The 17,617-nt window shown below is 42.3% G+C and overlaps 1 protein-coding gene across 1 annotated transcript in view; it reads right to left on the reverse strand.

The window, feature by feature from the left end:
• Positions 1-678, reverse strand: part of LOC128854170 (opsin-3-like) — an 88,461-nt gene extending 87,783 nt beyond the window's left edge. The window contains exon 1 of the mRNA XM_054085059.1: positions 515-678. The gene's annotated coding sequence lies outside the window, so the exon portion shown is untranslated. The remainder of the gene's footprint in view (positions 1-514) is intronic.
• Between the last annotated feature and the right edge of the window lie 16,939 nt (positions 679-17,617).

Here is a 17,617-nt window from a genome sequence, read left to right on the forward strand (position 1 = left end):
AATCACAGAATCATAGAATCACCAGGTTGGAAAGGACCCACTGGATCATCGAGTCCAACCGTTCCCATCGCTCCCTTAAACCGCGTCCCTCAGCACTTCATCAACCCATTCCTTAAGCACCTCCAGGGAAGGTGACTCGAATGAGGCAGAGTCATTCCCGGGATGCACCCAAGTGATGAGAACCACCTCTCGGAGACTCAGACGGGATGTCAGCAGCAGAGGGGTCAGAGAACACCTTCTCAGCGCCCCGGTTCTGCCTGACTTCTTAAACATTGCATCAAGTAAAAGCCGTTCAAGTCAATCTCACTTTATGATTTCTCCTTCACTAACTTTTTTAACCTTATTTAGGGAGAAAAGTGGGGTGGGGGAACCCACCTGCCTCTATCACTCACAAAAACTCAGAGTTAAAAAACAAAAGCCACCTAAGTCTCCAGCAAAGTCGTCCTGAGGGGGACTGCAGGGAAAGCGCCCCCAGCCCGCGGAGCCCCGGGGTCCCTCCGGCAAGGGCGCTTACTTTCCGCAGGATGGATGCGGTGGGCTTCCCTCCGGAGACATCCAGCTTCGGGGTGGCAGGGGAGAAGAAACCGATTGTTCAAATAAATTTAAAAACAAACAAACAAACAAACAGAAGAAAATAAGAATAGCGACGCACGTCTTGCGCCTCTCCCACCTGCGGGAGCGCCGCGCTCCGCCCGCGCCGGGGCGGTGCTGCAGCCCGAGCCGCCCCCGCCGGGACGGGGTAGGGGGGCTCTGTGGGGGCATTAGCGCCCCGCCTTTGGGGACGTGGGCACCGCACCATTGCCCTTTCCCTCTTGCCGGGGTGGGTCTCCTGCGGCGCTCCCCGCAGGGAGCATCCCTGGCTGAGGGGTACGGCTGCACGGAGAGGCTGGGCTGTACAGTCATGGAGTCATAGAATGGGTTGAGTTGGAAGGGACCTTAAAGCCCATCCAGTTCCAACCCCCCTGACATGGGCAGCGATATCCCACTAGATCAGGCTGCCCAAGGCCCCATCCAACTTGTCTTTGAACATCTCCAGGGATGGGGCACCAACAGCTTCCTTGCACAACCTGTGCCAGTGCCTCACTACTCTCATGGTGAAGGAATTCCTCCTTATGTCTAGTCTAAATCTGCCCCTCTGCAGTTTATACTCATTCCCCCTCACCCTATCACCACAAGCTTTTGTATAAAGTCCCTCCCCAGCTTTCTTGTAGGCGCCTTCAGTTTCTGAAAGGTCACTATAAAGTCTCCTCAAAGCCTTCTCTTCTCCAGGCTGAACAAGCCCAACTCTCTCAGCCTGTCCTTGTAGGGAAGGTGCTCCAGACCTCCGATCATCTTTGTAGCCCTCCTCTGGACCCGTTCCAGCTACTCCATATCCTTCTTAAGTTGAGGATTCCAGAACTGGACACAGTATTCCAGATGAGGTCTCGCAAAAGAGGAATAGAGGGGCAGAATCACCTCCTGCAACCTGATGTCCACGCTTCTTTTGATGCAGCCCAGGACACAGTTGGCCTTCTGGGCTGCGAGTGCACATTGCTGGTTCATGTCGAGCTTCTCCTTGACCAGCACCCCCAAGTCCTTCTCTGCAGGGCTGCTGTCAATCACGCTGTCCCCCATCCTGTATTTAAACTGCGGATTGCCCCAACCCAGATGTAGGACCTTGCACTTGGCCTTGTTGAACCTCATGAGGTTTGCACAGCCCCACTTCTCCAGCTTGTCCAGGTCCTTCTGGATGACATCTCGTCATTCCACTGTGGCAGCTGCATCACTCAGCTTGGTGTCAACTGCAAACTTGCTGAGGGTGCACTCAATCTTGCTGTCAATATCATTGATAAAGATATTAAACAGCACCAGTCCCAATACAGATCCCTGAAGGCCATCACTTGTCATGGATCTCCATCTGGACTTCAAGCCATTGAACACTACTCTCTGAATATGACCATCCAACCAATTTCTTATCCACCTAACCATCCACCCATCAAATCCATATCTCTCCAGGTTAGAGAGAAGGATGTCGTGGGGGACCGTGCCAAAGGCTTTACAGAAGTCCATATAGATTACAGCTATTGGTTTTCCCATGTCCACTGCTGTGAAATAGAAAGCCCCCAGTGAAGCCATGCTGGTTGCCATTAACCACCTCCCTATCCTCCATGTGCCTTAGCATAGCTTCTAGGAGGATCTGTTCCATGATCCCTATGCACAGAGGTGAGGCTGACAGGTTGGTAATTCTCAGAGTCATCTTTTCTACCTTTTTTAAAAATGGGCACAACATTACCCATCTTCCGGTCACCAGGGACTTCTCCTGACTGCCATGACTTTTCAAATATCATGGAGAGTGTCTTGGCAACCACATCTGCCAATTCCCTCAGGACTCTGGGATGCATCTCATCGGTTTCCAAGTACTTGTATATATTCAGTCTCCTCAGGTGGTCACGAACCTGATCCTCCTCTATAATGGGAGGGGGTTTATCCCCCTGGTCACCATCTTGTTACTCCATGACCCAGGAGGGGTGAGGAGAGCGGTTGTCAGTGAAGACTGAGTGAAGACTGAGAATGCAAAACCAAAACCAAAAAGCAATGTGCTAATATCACATTCAGAGAGAGCAGGAGTGTACTGACTTTAGAGATGCCTAACTAAGAATAAAAATATTAAGAGTAATTTTTTTCAATGTCACTTATAAAATGTGTGTCTCTGAAATTCTCTACTATGGCATCTGGTTACAAAACCACACACAGTTCCCAAATGCACATATTTCTAAAAAATTTTCAGCAGCATAAAAATGTGCTTCTATAGATGTTAAATTGTACTTCGTTTCCTCATGCAAAGTCAGGTGAAACCTTTTGCTAAAGATAGCTGGGTTAAAAACTGGTTTGAAAAAAGAATGCCTGTTATGAACTTGGAAGTGTTCAAAAAGTGGGTTGTACCAGCAAAAAAAATTGTCAACACAAACAAATCGTGGGGCACTTTACAAACGTGATTCATTGTTGCACATCTCCTTTTGTTTCCAGATTATGATTCAGAGCAAATTGGCAGCATTACTAATTACCAGTTTGTGTCAGTGAAGAGCAGGTTGGCTGCCATGCTCTGGATGGTGTCCATTTGGGATTGTAATTCTGAGGTCCTAGTGATGTTTCCAAAATTAAACTGGGGCATTTTAATTGAATTCTTTGTTTCACTGCAACATGAAAATAAATGTTGCTAGGGAATTTCAGAATCTCCCAGGAACTTCCTGGTTGCCTCCTACTTCCAAACAAATGGGAGTTTTAGTGAAGTCTCTAATATCATACAGAAGAAGGGATAGTGAACAAATCAAGTGGGGAGCAACCGGCTGTAGTGTTCCCAAGTGCAGCAGTCAATAGCTGCATCTGAACTGTCATACACAGGAATGCACAAGAGCTCACCACTTCAGTTCCCTGTCTGCAGCAGCTGGAGATGCATGGCACAGAGGAGAATTGGATATGCAACAACATACAAGCCAGATGGACAGATGGGGGATGAGGTATTCATGTACAAAGTTGAGATTGTGTCCATATGATAGTCATGTCCTGATTTCAGAATTAGGAAAATTAAATTTGAAAGAATAGAAGAGATCATAAGTTCCTGTGGAAACTGATTTTACTGTCGTCATTTAATCACCGTCCTCTGTAATTTTCCCATTACTCTTTGAGAAAGACCCATTTAGTCCAGATTATTTTGCTCTGCATTTTGTTCCTCAGTATATTACTTTTCAAGATCAGCTTAGCACTAAGGGTAACATCCGTTCTGATATTCTATTCCTCTTCATGAAGAAAAAAAGTTGTCTGAGTCATTCCCTGTTTTTACTAAAAAGACTTCAAATTTGAGTCAGCCATGATAATTTCATTAGCTTAATGCACAATGTTGAGTGGTTACTTAGCTCAGTGACGTACTGTGCATACTCTGAGACACTGAAGAGTGGTGGCCTGCTACATGGTTTTGTCAAGTAGTTGTTTCATTAACAGTGGAACCATTTTGTTTTGTGTGACAGTGATAAAATAAGGAGAAACCATGAAGGAAAGGGAAGAAATCCTTCCCTTCTGCCTGCCTTCTACAATATCTCATAGTCTATAGTTTAAAACCCAGCTAGTTGATTACTTATGAAAAATGGCAGCAGATAAAAAATGCATTGGCCTTGATTCCTTATTTAGATGTTTTGGATGGCACAGATTTCACAGATTGCAAGTCTGGAGAGAGAACAGTTGATGTGAGTCCAACCACAAAATTGTTCATAATCTCCTTATTCTGCACAAAGCATATGATGACAAGACTGAAATTAGCTACTAAAATTTAGTCATTCCAGTTTTGGAATAAGAATATATTGCATTGTAATAAAACCATCATCAGAAGATTTTGAAATGACGTCTGAACAGTGTGGAGGAAGATTACTTCTTGTAAACTAAGAATTTGTGCATCAAACTATATTTTCTTTACCTACAAACAATCCTTAGGTTCAGTTACTCACACAGTGGTATCTAATGTGTTTTGAGATATCCTTGAGAATATCATCCAACCCTTTTCCTGTTAAATCAGAGAAGTGTGGGTCTCCAAAAGGTGGTCTAATAAAGGACATTATATGTATTTGAGATAAGACCTTGTGTGCCTAAGGCTTGTCTAATTTTCCACGTACAGTATCTGGACTAATAAAAGATGCTACCCTGTGTAGAAACCTTGTCTTACCTGTCCTATGACTGGCACAGCAACAGCAACGCTACCACTCAGGGAGTTAGTTCTTTCAGTTGGTGTTTTGTTTCTGGGAAATGATTTTGCTCAGGCTTCTGCAAGGCTCTGAAATGCCTTCATGAACTTCTTTCTCATTTTTGTATTTCATCTGAATTTCTAAATCACAATCAGCTGGTGTTCAATTTACCTATGGATTCCAAAGATGCACCAAAGTTCCAGACAGCAGGTCCCTAGCTGCCTCCTGACTTCACAGCGTATGAACATTAGTTGTGGTAACATCCCCTCTTTTTTCTTTAATCAGTCCCAGTGAGCCTCCATCAGCATAACTGAGGGTTACTTCAGCTTCAGGGGCACCACATAGCATATCCATGCAGAGAGCAGTACTAGAATTTTTCTCTTTCCAGTAGGTTTCTTTCTGAAGGTTATAGTAAATTAAAACCATCCTTTCTGTAGCTTTGCACTTTAATAATTGCTTACTCCAGGTTATTTTGAAGCTGCCAAAGAAGATCCTCTGCCTTTACTATTCACAACTCATGCCTAGAATCTTCTGCCGCTAGCAGTAATGGGAAGGCAAGAGGAAAGCTTGCAGAAATTCAGATGTAAAATTAGAAGTGGCATTAGACTTCAGGTAACACAAACATCTGTGCCTCGCTTCATTGTTGCAATGGGATATATGTGAGGAATGTCTTTCTTTACTGAAGTATAGGGGCAACCTAGGCAGTAGAAGGAACTTTTTGTTCAGAAGGGTAGAGTAGGAATTATGGAGGAAGCTCAGATTGTAATTTGAGCTGCATCCTATTTCTCTTCCTTTTATGAAAGATGGGAGTTAGCTTCTAATCTTTTTCCTTCTGGAGGCCATGTGTTTTTCTGACCTGCTGTCACTGAAAAAGTACAGGGCTAGCTAGAGTCAAACCAAGGGTGGGAAAGCTGCATGTCCATTCCACAGTGTATGGCACAAGTTTCCATCCTCCAAACCACTCTCTCCCTCTTTCCCTTGGGTAGCCAAGGGAGGGCACTGCATACATTGCTAGCAGGCAAGAAGACAGATGTTCAGTGTAGCTGCTGACTGAAGATAAAAGACAACAGTGAAAGAAAGATCAAAGGGCTACAGAAGACAGGTCAGGCACTCTACATATTTGCATTTGGTTTGCAGAGCCTTTCCTCAGCAAAAGTCTCTTAGAGATTTCTCCATCCTGTCTCATTGACAGGGTGTACCCTAGAAAAAGAGATCATAGGCATTTCTCTCTTCTTCCATACTCTGTCAGCTTCATTACTCCTAGTGCTCCCACTGGAAATCAGATGGGTCACTGGAAATCACACCCTTACCCAGAAGCACCTTCTGTTTCCCTTGTTGTCTGGCCATAATAAAGATAGCCTAGGGATGAGCAGGATTTTGGATTGTTGTTTTGATTTATGCCACATTTTAAAAGCTCAGAATTCACATCAGACTCCCTCCAGCCAAAAGGACAGTTCAAACAAAGGCTTTGTTATTTGAGTCCTTAGCTTGCATTGCCCTTCTGGAGATAGATGTGTATGCAAGTGACAGAGAAAGAGGAATAGTCGTGATGTTCGCTGTTCCATATTTAACTCCTGCAAGCACATCTGTTCACTGTGTATCCAGTAATTAATGCTATCCCTAAGCAGCCTCCCTAACAACCTCTACTAGATCTGCTTCTTCAGAGTAATCTTACTACCCAACAGTTCTCTTAATCTGCATGTTCTTCCTAAATTCTCATGTCAGTCCCACTTACACCTCAAGGAGTTTTGTGTCCACCTCATCAAAGTTCTTGGGGCTGCAGGAGGCTAAGACAGAGACCCAGAGCTCTTCACCCTTGCACCATTTTCTGATCTGATGTTTCTCTGAGGAAAATTTTCCTCCTGGGCAACAGAGAGGAAGTGAGTTTCCTGATTCCTATTGAGAGATCAACTCTTGAGGTGAGGAAGGGGAAGAGCTTTTTTCTGTATTTTCCCCTGTCTGACCATCCTGCCCACTCACCATTGGCTGAGACAACTGTTGTAACTTATCTGTAATTTGGGAGGTGGCTGGTGTAGTTTGCTTTCTGACATTATCTCCAGCTCATCTGAAATTTGGTATCTCCTTACTTAATGTAGGACCTGGCAGCACAAAGTGCTGCATCTTACTTTTCTTAGCAACCACTTAGCAGTTCCTTTGAATCAAAGATGATTTTCTCAAATGGCAGTTACATTTCATAATGGATATGAGACTTATGCTTCCTTCAACCAACAATCTTTTCCAGAAGGAGAGAGGCAGTTGTGGAACCCACCAAGATCAGAATCAGATGTACAGAAGAATGACTAAGGTGAAGAAAAGGATCAGAGGAGGATGAAATTGTATGTCTTAAAAGACTGGCATGGGCCTTGAATTTGTTTCGCAGCATGGAGATGACTTGGTAGCTTGAAGGTTGTGTCTATACTACATTGGGAAATTAAGTTGTACCTTATGGACTCTTGCTTTTGTTCATGTTATCCCAGCCGTTCTGAGTAACAGCCTTTTGTGACACTGACTTGGTCATCAAGCATCTACACCTGGCTGGTTCTGTAAAAGCCCTGAAATACTTGTTGCATTGGTTTCACTGCTAAAGGTACCCATGCTAATGCGCTTAAAGTCAGGACCCTTATTTCTCAACGCCGGTCCGGTATTTTACAGCAGACATCTGCCCACTCCAATTTCTCTAGGTTTTCTCAGGTTTATAGGACTCTCTGGGTTTGTCTAAGCTACAGAGCCACAAAGACCTTCCATGCTCTTAAGTCCAAGAGTATATCTTGTTTAAATCCCAGATCTACATGAGAGTGAGACTCAACTCAGAGTTCATAGAATCATAGAACCATAGAATCGCTAGGTTGGAAAGGACCCACCGGACCATCGAGTCCAACCATTCCTAACACTCCCTAAACCATGCCCCTGAGCACCTCATCCACCTGTCCCTTAAACTCCTCCAGGGAAGGTGACTCAACCACCTCCCTGGGCAGCCTATTCCAGTGCCCAATGACCCTTTCCGTGAAAAATTTTTTCCTGATGTCCAGCCTGAACCTTTCCTGGTGGAGCTTGAGGCCATTCCCTCTTGTCCTGTCCCCTGTCACTTGGGAGAAGAGGCCAGCATCCTCCTCTCCACAACCTCCTTTCAGGTAATTGTAGAGAGCAATAAGGTCTCCCTTCAGCCTCCCCTTCTCCAGGCTAAACAACCCCAGCTCTCTCAGCCTCTCCTCATAAGATTTGTTCTCCAGCCCCCTCACCAGCTTCGTTGCTCTTCTCCGGACACGCTCCAGAGCCTCAACATCCTTCTTGTGGTGAGGGGCCCAGAACTGAACACAGTACTCGAGGTGCGGTCTCACCAGTGCTGAGTGCGGAGGGAGAATAACCTCCCTGGCCCTGCTGGTCACGCTGTTTCTGATACAAGCCAAGATACCATTGGCCTTCTTGGCCACCTGGGCACATTGCTGGCTCATGTTCAGTTGGCTGTCAACCGACATGCCCAGGTCCTTCTCCTCCAGGCAGCTTTCTAGCCAGACTTCTCCTAGTCTATAGCACTGCATAGGGTTGTTGTGCCCCAAGTGCAGGACCCGGCATTTGGCCTTGTTAAACCTCATGCCACTGGTCTCAGCTCAGCTCTCTGGGCCTGGCCATCCAACCAGTTTTCAACCCAGGAGAGTGTGCGCCTGTCCAGTCCAGAGGCTGACAGTTTCTGAAGCAGAATGCTGTGAGAACTGTGTCAAAGGCTTTACTGAGGTCCAAGAAGACTACATCCACAGCCTTTCCCTCATCCAGTAGTTGAGTCACTTTGTCATAGAAGGCGATCAGGTTAGTTTGGCAAGACCTGCCTTTCATGAATTCCTGTTGACTGGGCCTGGTCATCCGGTTCTCTTGCATGTGCTTCATGATAGCACTCAAGATCACCTGTTCCATGACTTTCCCCAGCACTGAGGTGAGACTGACAGGCCTGCAGTACCCTGGATCCTCCCTGCAACCAGTCTAGTGGAACTTCTCCAGTCAGCCAAGACCACTGGAAGATGATGGAAAGGGGTTTGGAAAGGACATCCGCCAGCTCCTTCAATACTCTTGGGTGGATCCCATCTGGCCCCATAGACTTGTGGGTGTCTAGCTGGGCAAGCAAGTCTCTAAACGCCTCCTCTTGGATCATGGGCAAGCAAGTCTCTAACGACCTCCTCTTGGATAATGGAAGCCTCATTCTGCTCCTGTAACTCCTGGGTTTGTACACAGGGGGAACAACTTCCCTTACTATTAAAGACTGAGGCAAGAAGGCATTAAGTACCTCAGCCTTGTCCTCATCCCTTGTCACTGTTGTTCTTTCTGCATCCAACAGGGACTGAATATTCTCCCTAGTCCTCCTTTTCTTGTTAATGAAGTTCTTCTGACTTCTCCTGTACTTTGTAAGCAAATAAATCAGATGCTTGTCCGCAATTACCCCATCCACATCCCTGATCTGGACAACCAGGAGCCACAAGGCAAGCAATGATCAGCTGAGACACAGGGAGATGCGTGTCAACACCATGACTGAGTAGTAATTGTGTAACAGCGATGGTGGGGAACAAAGGCATAAGGAGTTTGGGATCTATCCCTAAGAATTTACTGACTCCTGTAATTGCTTATATTCTGGGTAGTATAAAGGGTCATGTCCATTATCAGGACTTAAATTGGAGTAGAGGTACAACTTTTTCCCTTGCATTTCTTACATTCTTGATGATGAGTAACATACCTGGTGTCATTATTTCTGTAGTGAGAGGTGAGGCTTATTTTTGGCCTTTTTTTAACTTCCCCTCCCCCCCCCCCATTACCTTCATCTCTAGTATATAGATTGATTTGGTTCTGTGAGAAAGAACATCAAAAATATCTTTTATAAAAGCTTTCACTTACTTGAAGATGTTTCAACATGACCCCAGTTAAAACTGACCCATGAAAAGTGCAGAAAAAGGACTTAAAAATTACTAGGTTTGTATAGTATGCTTTTTTCCTAAGAAGTTATCTAACTAAAAGTCAAATACTGTAAGTAAACCTGGAAGACTCAGAAATTAAGTGAAGTTGAAGTAACTATTGGCTTTAAAATGGAGTAATATGCAACAAGCCCAACAGTGGGTATAATAGTTTGATTTATACATAAATAAAAATTTCATGTGTCAATCTGAGAATTTCATGAATATTTAAAGAATCTGGCTAGGGACTCAAAATTACTAACTAGTAAATTTTTGTGTCTATGTAAGCTAAGAGCAGAATCTGTATTTCTAAAGTGCGGTCCCATTACTGCCTCTTTCTTAGCAGCTGGTTGTGGAGGGGTAACTTTTCCATCAGCATATCCTGTTTTCTGAAGGATAAAAATTGTTTCCACCCATTTTAAAGCAAGGCGCAGTCTGTCAAAGCATATAACAAGATGTCCCGTGCAACACAAACTGAGCTCCTTAAGAGCAGGCGTCTCAGAGAATTTTAACAGAATATTTTCAACTCCACAACTGTAATTATCCTGATCACTTCCAATCCATGTGATTAGCACTCCAGGCTGTCTTTGTGGAAAAGGCCATCTTTCTCCCTTGCTTCTCAATTCCTCCAGCAAAATACTTTTCTGCTAGAAAAATGTTGTGTCCTAGTTGGAGATAGATTCCATCCTTGCCAAAAATATAGGTACTAGATAATAGATAATTCTTCCCTCATATGTCTTTCTGTTGCTTTAGTGCCACTTTTTTTTCTCCTAAGAAAACTTCTCCCAAACTTCGATATTCTTCGACTTCCTGTGTAGCCCCTCTTCAGGTAAAATCACAAATCTTCTAAGTCTGTCACAACAGAGTGGGACTAAAATATGACTTTCACTTTTCAGGGTAAGACTGCAGTTATTTCAGTTAACCATAAATAAAAATAAATATTTTATTTTCTTCTGTGAAAATTTAGTGGTTAAATATAAAGTTGGTGCAAATAGAGGAGGAAGATTGTTTCATTTTCCAAACTTTTCTCTCAGAAAAACAGGTTATGTCCCACAGAAATATCAGCTTCATGACATTTTTCACTACTCAGGAGAAGCAATAGTTGGCATACTTCTGAGTTACTCATTTATGAACCTGTAGCAGATGATGGCTCTGCAACTGGCCTGTGGAGGCATGCTAAGCAGTGAAACTGGTGGTCTCTTTATTTTAATTAAATTAAAAGTCAACGCTAAGCTTGTATTTTGTTCTTTGAGAAACTGAAAGCACTATCATTTCTTCGATTCCAGAATTAAGAATCTCTAGTTTCCCACAATTTCATTAAATACCTACATAAACTAACATTGGCTTTCACTAACATTCTTCATGAACAATATATCCAGGCATCGAGTTCGTCTTTTGACATGAATTGCCCATCAACATCTGCCTATACAGGTCATATCTTCCACTCAGTTATACACAAAGTGTGATTTGTGCATGAATTATAGAAGAAAAAAAATAAATAATAACTATGTTTTGGGTATTATGAGGATTTCAGTGTTACACATTCAGAAGCATGTTTTAACCAGGAATCACTCGTAATATATATGCTTTCTGTTTCCTATTTTAGATCTAGCTGTAGAACAAGATTTTGCAGCAAATGTAATACATGCTGCCAACAAAAGCAGCCATGTTATACAGGAGCAGGGTTTCTTACAAATTCGGTAGATTTTTTAGCAAGATGACAGCTGTTTTGTTTTCTTGGATCAGTGATCACAAATCTCTGAGATCACTTTGAAGGCTTTATGACAGTCAAGGCCAAAAACGTAATTGGATGAGATCAATATTCATATTCTGCAAAAAAAACCCTGATGAATTCTTGTTGAGTTTTATTGTTAGCATTACCACCTTCTGAAAATAAGAACAGACAATACAGTCAAACGGCTGATAGGTACGTGTCATAACTTCAACAGCAACCAGCAAATCCATAGTAGAATTGATTGGCTGATAGGAAACTAGACACATCAATACCCATGTGGTAGACACTGGATAAAGACTTCTGCGCCAAACTTAGTGACTGAGGTGAACAATAGAGCAACGGCTACTGCAGTGTTTACTTTCATTATGTAGAAGATTGTTTTAGGGGGGTATGTGTGAAAATTGCAAATGCCCAGTGCTTCCTTCCTTCTCTCCTCAACGAATCAGTGAGAAGCCAGGGCACCCTTTCCTTGCACTGGGATCTGCTAGGAAGTGTGACAGCAGGATCGCTCTGACATTTCAGCATGTACCCTCAGACACAGTTCCTCTCCTAATCCAGAGTAATGATCCAGACTGCAAGCATGGATGAGTACTCAAGCACCTCGGTTTGGGATTGAAAGGTTTCTGAAAGTGAGCTCTCTTAAGTCTGGTAAATATATTGGCAAAACTAATATATACCTGTGGAATAATACCTGTGTTAACAATACACATATTTAACCTGAGCCATGTACATTTGATATGAGTAAGTTTTCTAGGTGGATGTTGTTTTGACTCTATCTCAGAAAATACCAGCCTACGTTATAGGATCCCTGAATGCTCACAGGAGGCCCGTCAGTGGTAGTTTCCCTGTGCCTAATGAATACAACTCAACCATTAGCAAATTAAACTCTACGAAAGCCTCAAATAAAGGTATATGCATGCAGGAATAATTCTCAACCTGATAAAAAAATTATCCTGGCATTAGTTTTTTCTGACAGAATGTGTCCCTGGACAGTATTAGAATGTAAAATGAGAATCGAGAAGAATTTATGTGCTGAGCAGATTCTAACTGCTGCTGGGTGTACAACTGGCAATTACATTTTAATAACAGAACAGGTAATTATTTTTTTTAATTCATTATTGCACAAAAGGATAACAAATATTTTAATGTTAATGCTCAATCACAGCTAGGTTTATGGATTACTGTGTTTTGAAAACAAGTATTTTTGCTGTAGCATACTGCAGGTCTCTCACTCTGCAAGGCGTCATTTGTATACAGTATCAAAGGGGAAAGACCCACGGCCATACTTAAGATAAAAGACAAAAATGCTGAATTAAAAAATGGAAGGAGAGAAAAAAAAACCTCACATTTTTCTGCTTGTAACCCATGTTTTTATGTTATTGCATGGCTTCTTCTGTGAAAAATACTAGCATATCATTTAAACTAAGGAAGTTGTAGGTTCTTTTATTCCTGAAAGAGTAAAAGTGTTAAACTGTAAATTATTTATTCTACAAAGGCGAGTGAGTGACTTCACCTGCAGAAGCAGCTCCTGGACAATGAGGGTTTTTTTTCAGCAGCCCTATAGCTCAGTCTTCCTGATGACTTCAGGAGAAGAAAAATATCTTGTTTCAGGGAAGTTCATTTCCCATACAAGATCTGTGTCTCTGCTAGTCTTGCTTTACCTGTAGTGCAATCAGTAAGAACCTGGTGGGAGAGTAAATTATCTGACATATAATGCTATTCAGAATTTCAAGATATCATTTCCTTGAAACTATTCCTATGAAAATGAGTTATGCTCCCTCCATCACTTATTTAGTGTGGGATGTGTGTGTGTATATATATATATTATTGTATTGTTTATTATTATTGTTTACTGTTATTGTTAGTGTTATTATTCAAAGACCGTAACAAAGCAAGCTCCATGCTTGCTTTTAGAGCCAAAAGAACCCATTTAGTGTCTAGGAACCTCTCCTCAACTCTGCAGGTATACTGAAATCACTGTCTATTATCACTGTATGTTTTTATTCACAGGTTTGCTGTGCTTCCATGTCTGTCTCTCTTTTTTTTTTTTGTTTTTGTTTTGTTTAATTGTTGGTTGATTGGGGCTTGGGGTTGGTTTTTTTTTTGTTTCATTATTTGAAAACAGGAGCACTTTTTTTTTGTTCAAGGTTTGTGCAGCATCTGTGGAGTTACAATCCATGACTGAGGGCAAGGATAATGGTGTTATAAGCCGATGACAACAGTCTTAGGAGCAACTACTGCTCGAGGTAACAACTGCCGCGTGTCTTTCTGAAGACAAAATCTTGGTCTTTTCTACCTGTTTGTGTCGAGTACAGCCAAAAGATGGCAGCATTTTACTCAGCATCCGTGTGTAAACCTTGCAACTGTTCACAGGCTGCAACTCAACACCCTCTCGGAGATGAAGTAAAAGATGCAACATCTAACCGAGCATCCAGGATTTCATTATAATCCCTGCCGAATCTAAAGCATTCAAAAATGTGTTTATACATAAGTAAGAATAATTATTACCCTGGAAACATTTTTTTCAATAATTTTACGTAAAACTATTTAATCATTGTCAAAACTCCATTTTATTGATTTTGGACATGTGCAATGAGAGACGTTGGAAATTTTGCAGGCTCCGTGGGAGTTTTCTCTCCGATGAAGTCTATAATATTTTTTTTGGTTTTTTTGTTTTAATACTTATCACCTATCACTTCCAGAGAACTTTCCATTCCTGTGAGATGCAAGTCAATATCATTTCATTCACAGGTGCGTGGAAGGTGAAGCAAATAGAGGTATGTGGCTTCTTAATAGGTGCCTTCATGGCACCCTTCTTTTTTAGTATCTGTACACACTTTTGTGAATGCCACAAAACACCTCTCCATCTGCAGATGTGAAACACATTTGAAATCCCAACCTGAACTGACTCATGATGCTGTACTGAAAGTTTATGCCATAACTGCCTTTGCTTCTGGACCATATTATAAAGGGAGCTCTCAAAACCTTGCAAGTAGCTTTAAAAAATAGGTAGCTTAGCTGACAGTATTAAGAATTTGAGTTTATTTATATCTTAATTTTGAAAAAATAATAGATTTTTTCCCCCTCCCCCAGGTTTATGAATACTCGTGTATTTGCTAAGTGCTTGCAGTTAATTTCTAGTCAGATGAAGGGGATATCTTTCCAGCATCTGAAGGAGAAGTACAAGAAAGCTGGGGAGGGTGTTTTTACGAGGGCACAGAATGATAGGGCAAGAGGTAGTGGCTTTAAATTGGAAGGGGGAAGATTTAGATTAGACACTAGGAAGAAATTCTTCACGGTGAGAGTGGTGAGGCATCGGCACAGGTTGCCCAGGGAACTCATAGTTGCCTCCTCCCTCAAGTGTTCAAAGCCAGGTTGGATGGAGCCTTGAGCAGCCTGGTCTGGTGGGATGTGTCCCTGCCTGTAGCAGGAGGGTTGGAACTAGATGATCTTTAAGGTCCCTTTGAGACCAAACCATTCTATGATATCTTGCAACCTCATGTAGAAAAGTGCCTGGAATATATACACTTAATTAAGTGTCCTAGATTTAAGGATATTAGAGTGCAATAGCAGTAACATTAACGCTTTGTCTTAAAACCTTTCTAAAACCACTCAGCTGATTTGGATGAAGAGACAGAAAACATTCTTTTTAAATCTGTTTTTCTTTAGGCTTAAAAAGCCTACTGAGTACTCACTGCCATTTTGAGCCTTATGAGCCTAATTAGAAGGGCTGAAATTTCAATTTGCAAATGCAGTCTGGGTGATGTGTGCTGAATACTTCCTCTCTGATGCCTCGTAGATGTTAGCACTTGCTGCTGTCAGATCAGTGCACGGGTGCCTGCTCTCAACATGCCTGAGCATGCTTGTGCACTTGGAGCAACGGCACTCAGATGAAATCTGTTCAAGGAGCTTGAGAGCCATGGGTTACCCATCACTGTCCCTACAGAGTTATCCACAGGGTCTGTGGGTAAAATGTTGTCACCAGCACCAGTCGGTAAGTCTTTTTATTTGCTGGTTTTTATCATCTTTTAACACTGTAACTGGGAAGTATGTTTTCAGCTTTAAACAAATGCCAGGCTGTTTTCCACCAGAGAACAAAATTGCTGCTTGAACTTTAAAGATAACAATTTGATGAAATAAGGTCTTGGCACATGGAGTGGACTAATCCATTTGAAAATAATTCTTAACACAGAAAATATTGTCTAGAGATTAGTTTATGGCCAGTGAGCATGTAGAACTTGTCCGTTCTGCCAGCCACAGCCTCCACGGGGAATGGAAACGAAGCTGTGGATTAGGATTGTTGGATCTCCAGTCACAAATGGTTGGAAAGAAAGCAAAGCTGTGGATCCATCTCTTTATGCAAATCTGGTTTGAAGATATGCATTATTCTTTCTGGAGAATGCGGGACTGTTATTCTCCAATGTGTTTTTTCCTCTATATGTAACCTAACTCCATCTTGTTCTGAAAATAGATCAGCCCAGAGTTGATGGAGAGCACAAACACACTAGGTACAATTTCTTCCATGTTTCTACACCCATTGTTATTAAGAACCTTCCCCAAAGATCCATTGCCCAGGCAGCAATCTCAGAAGGTAACAAATGGAAAATAGAACTATTCTGAAACATTTTTCTATGCCACAGTTCTGTGCCTGTATATTTCTACTGAGTTGTATCACTTTGATTGGGACACAAAGTCCTAAAACTTGTCATTTATCAAAAAAACTTTAGATGCCATTCTAAGTCCGACACGAAGAGAACTGGGCAGAAAAATGCATGAATTAACTTCTCTCTTCCTAGTTTTTGTGTCATGACTGTCAGAAAGATATCTGCACTTTCTAATAAAAGGTGAAAGAATTCTGTTCCAGTTAAAAGCTGGTACAAAGTAAAAACCTACCATAGATTGCTAAATCCCATCTGATTAGCAGGAGATTACATCATTGCTTGCTGACTCTCTGCATAGAGCTTTCTTCCCAGTACTTTCATTAGCAGTACAGCTAAAATGGACACTAAATCCAATTATATGCTTCAGTCATATATTTTCATTAAGACAAATATTCTATAAATTAGTTAGATGTACTCTTGATGATTTTGCGTGACTCCATCTGCTAATTAGAAGTGGTGCTGGCTAGCAGAGCTGGGTGAGCTCATATCACCTATAATAACTGATATTCTCCTTCAGAAGCCCTTTATCACTCCAAGTTTCTGTCGGAGTCAGTACCACTACTTCCATTGAACTGTATGGGGGCAGTTGAGTATGCTTTAAAAAATAAGGTTTCCATCCAAAGAAAGGCTTGGCAGAACTTTGGCTGCAACATCCAAATGCATGAATTGGAGACCTTTCTTCAATATCCACCAAAATTCAAAGGCTTTCAAACAGGATCTTAGATGTCTGTGTTTGATGGGAATTTCCTTAAGATATCTGTGGCTCTGTTTCTACATCCATCCAGAATGGGGCCAGCTGAACAGTGACTGGTTCACACCAGCTGGTGCCTCAGAATCTAGCAGTCACTTTATACAGTGCAGTTAAGAGCAAGGTAGAGATAACCGAGCTATTTCTCACACCAGCAATGCTATTAGAGCCATATAAGTACCACTGAGTTAGTTGGCCCTTTTAACTCCTCACTGCAACGGAGACATTCACAAAGAAGCCAAATCCCAAATCTTGCAATACGAGACAGTGGTTACCACCTGAATAAATTCAGCTGGAGGAGTATTCAACCATGCTGGATCCATTCTTGGGTTCCTGGATTCATCCTTGAGGGCGTCTTTGCCTTTTACATTGAATGGAGTGTGGTTTAAAACAAAAACAGAATCTTGAATGCCTTCTCCATGAAATGTGCATCCTTTCAGTGGCCTCTCTTCACATGCCATACTCCTTGTATTCCCTCAATGCCAAGACAGAGCTTCAGTGGGAAGGTGGAGGTGCGTGGTGTAGTGGTAATTGCCACCCTCATTTGTGGTGGAGGGCTTAAGTCCAAATGCTGAGTTCAGCTGGAGCTTCTCACACCTTCTTCCCCATCATTCCTTTTTGTTAAAATACAATTGAATGAGTCATACCTGAAGCTGGTGAAAAATAGGGAATGATTCCTAAGTCTGTACTGCTACCTTGTCTTGCATGAGCTGTAGCTGTTGCTTCAGGCAGAGGTACACTGGTCTGCTTTCGTGCCACTTCTCACCCTGCTGGCAACATCACCTATCTGGCAGCATCTTGCCACTGGGAAAAAGCAGCTCCTGCCA

This window comes from Cuculus canorus, chromosome 1, assembly GCF_017976375.1.
Source record: "Cuculus canorus isolate bCucCan1 chromosome 1, bCucCan1.pri, whole genome shotgun sequence".
NCBI classification, from domain to species: Eukaryota; Metazoa; Chordata; class Aves; order Cuculiformes; family Cuculidae; genus Cuculus; species Cuculus canorus.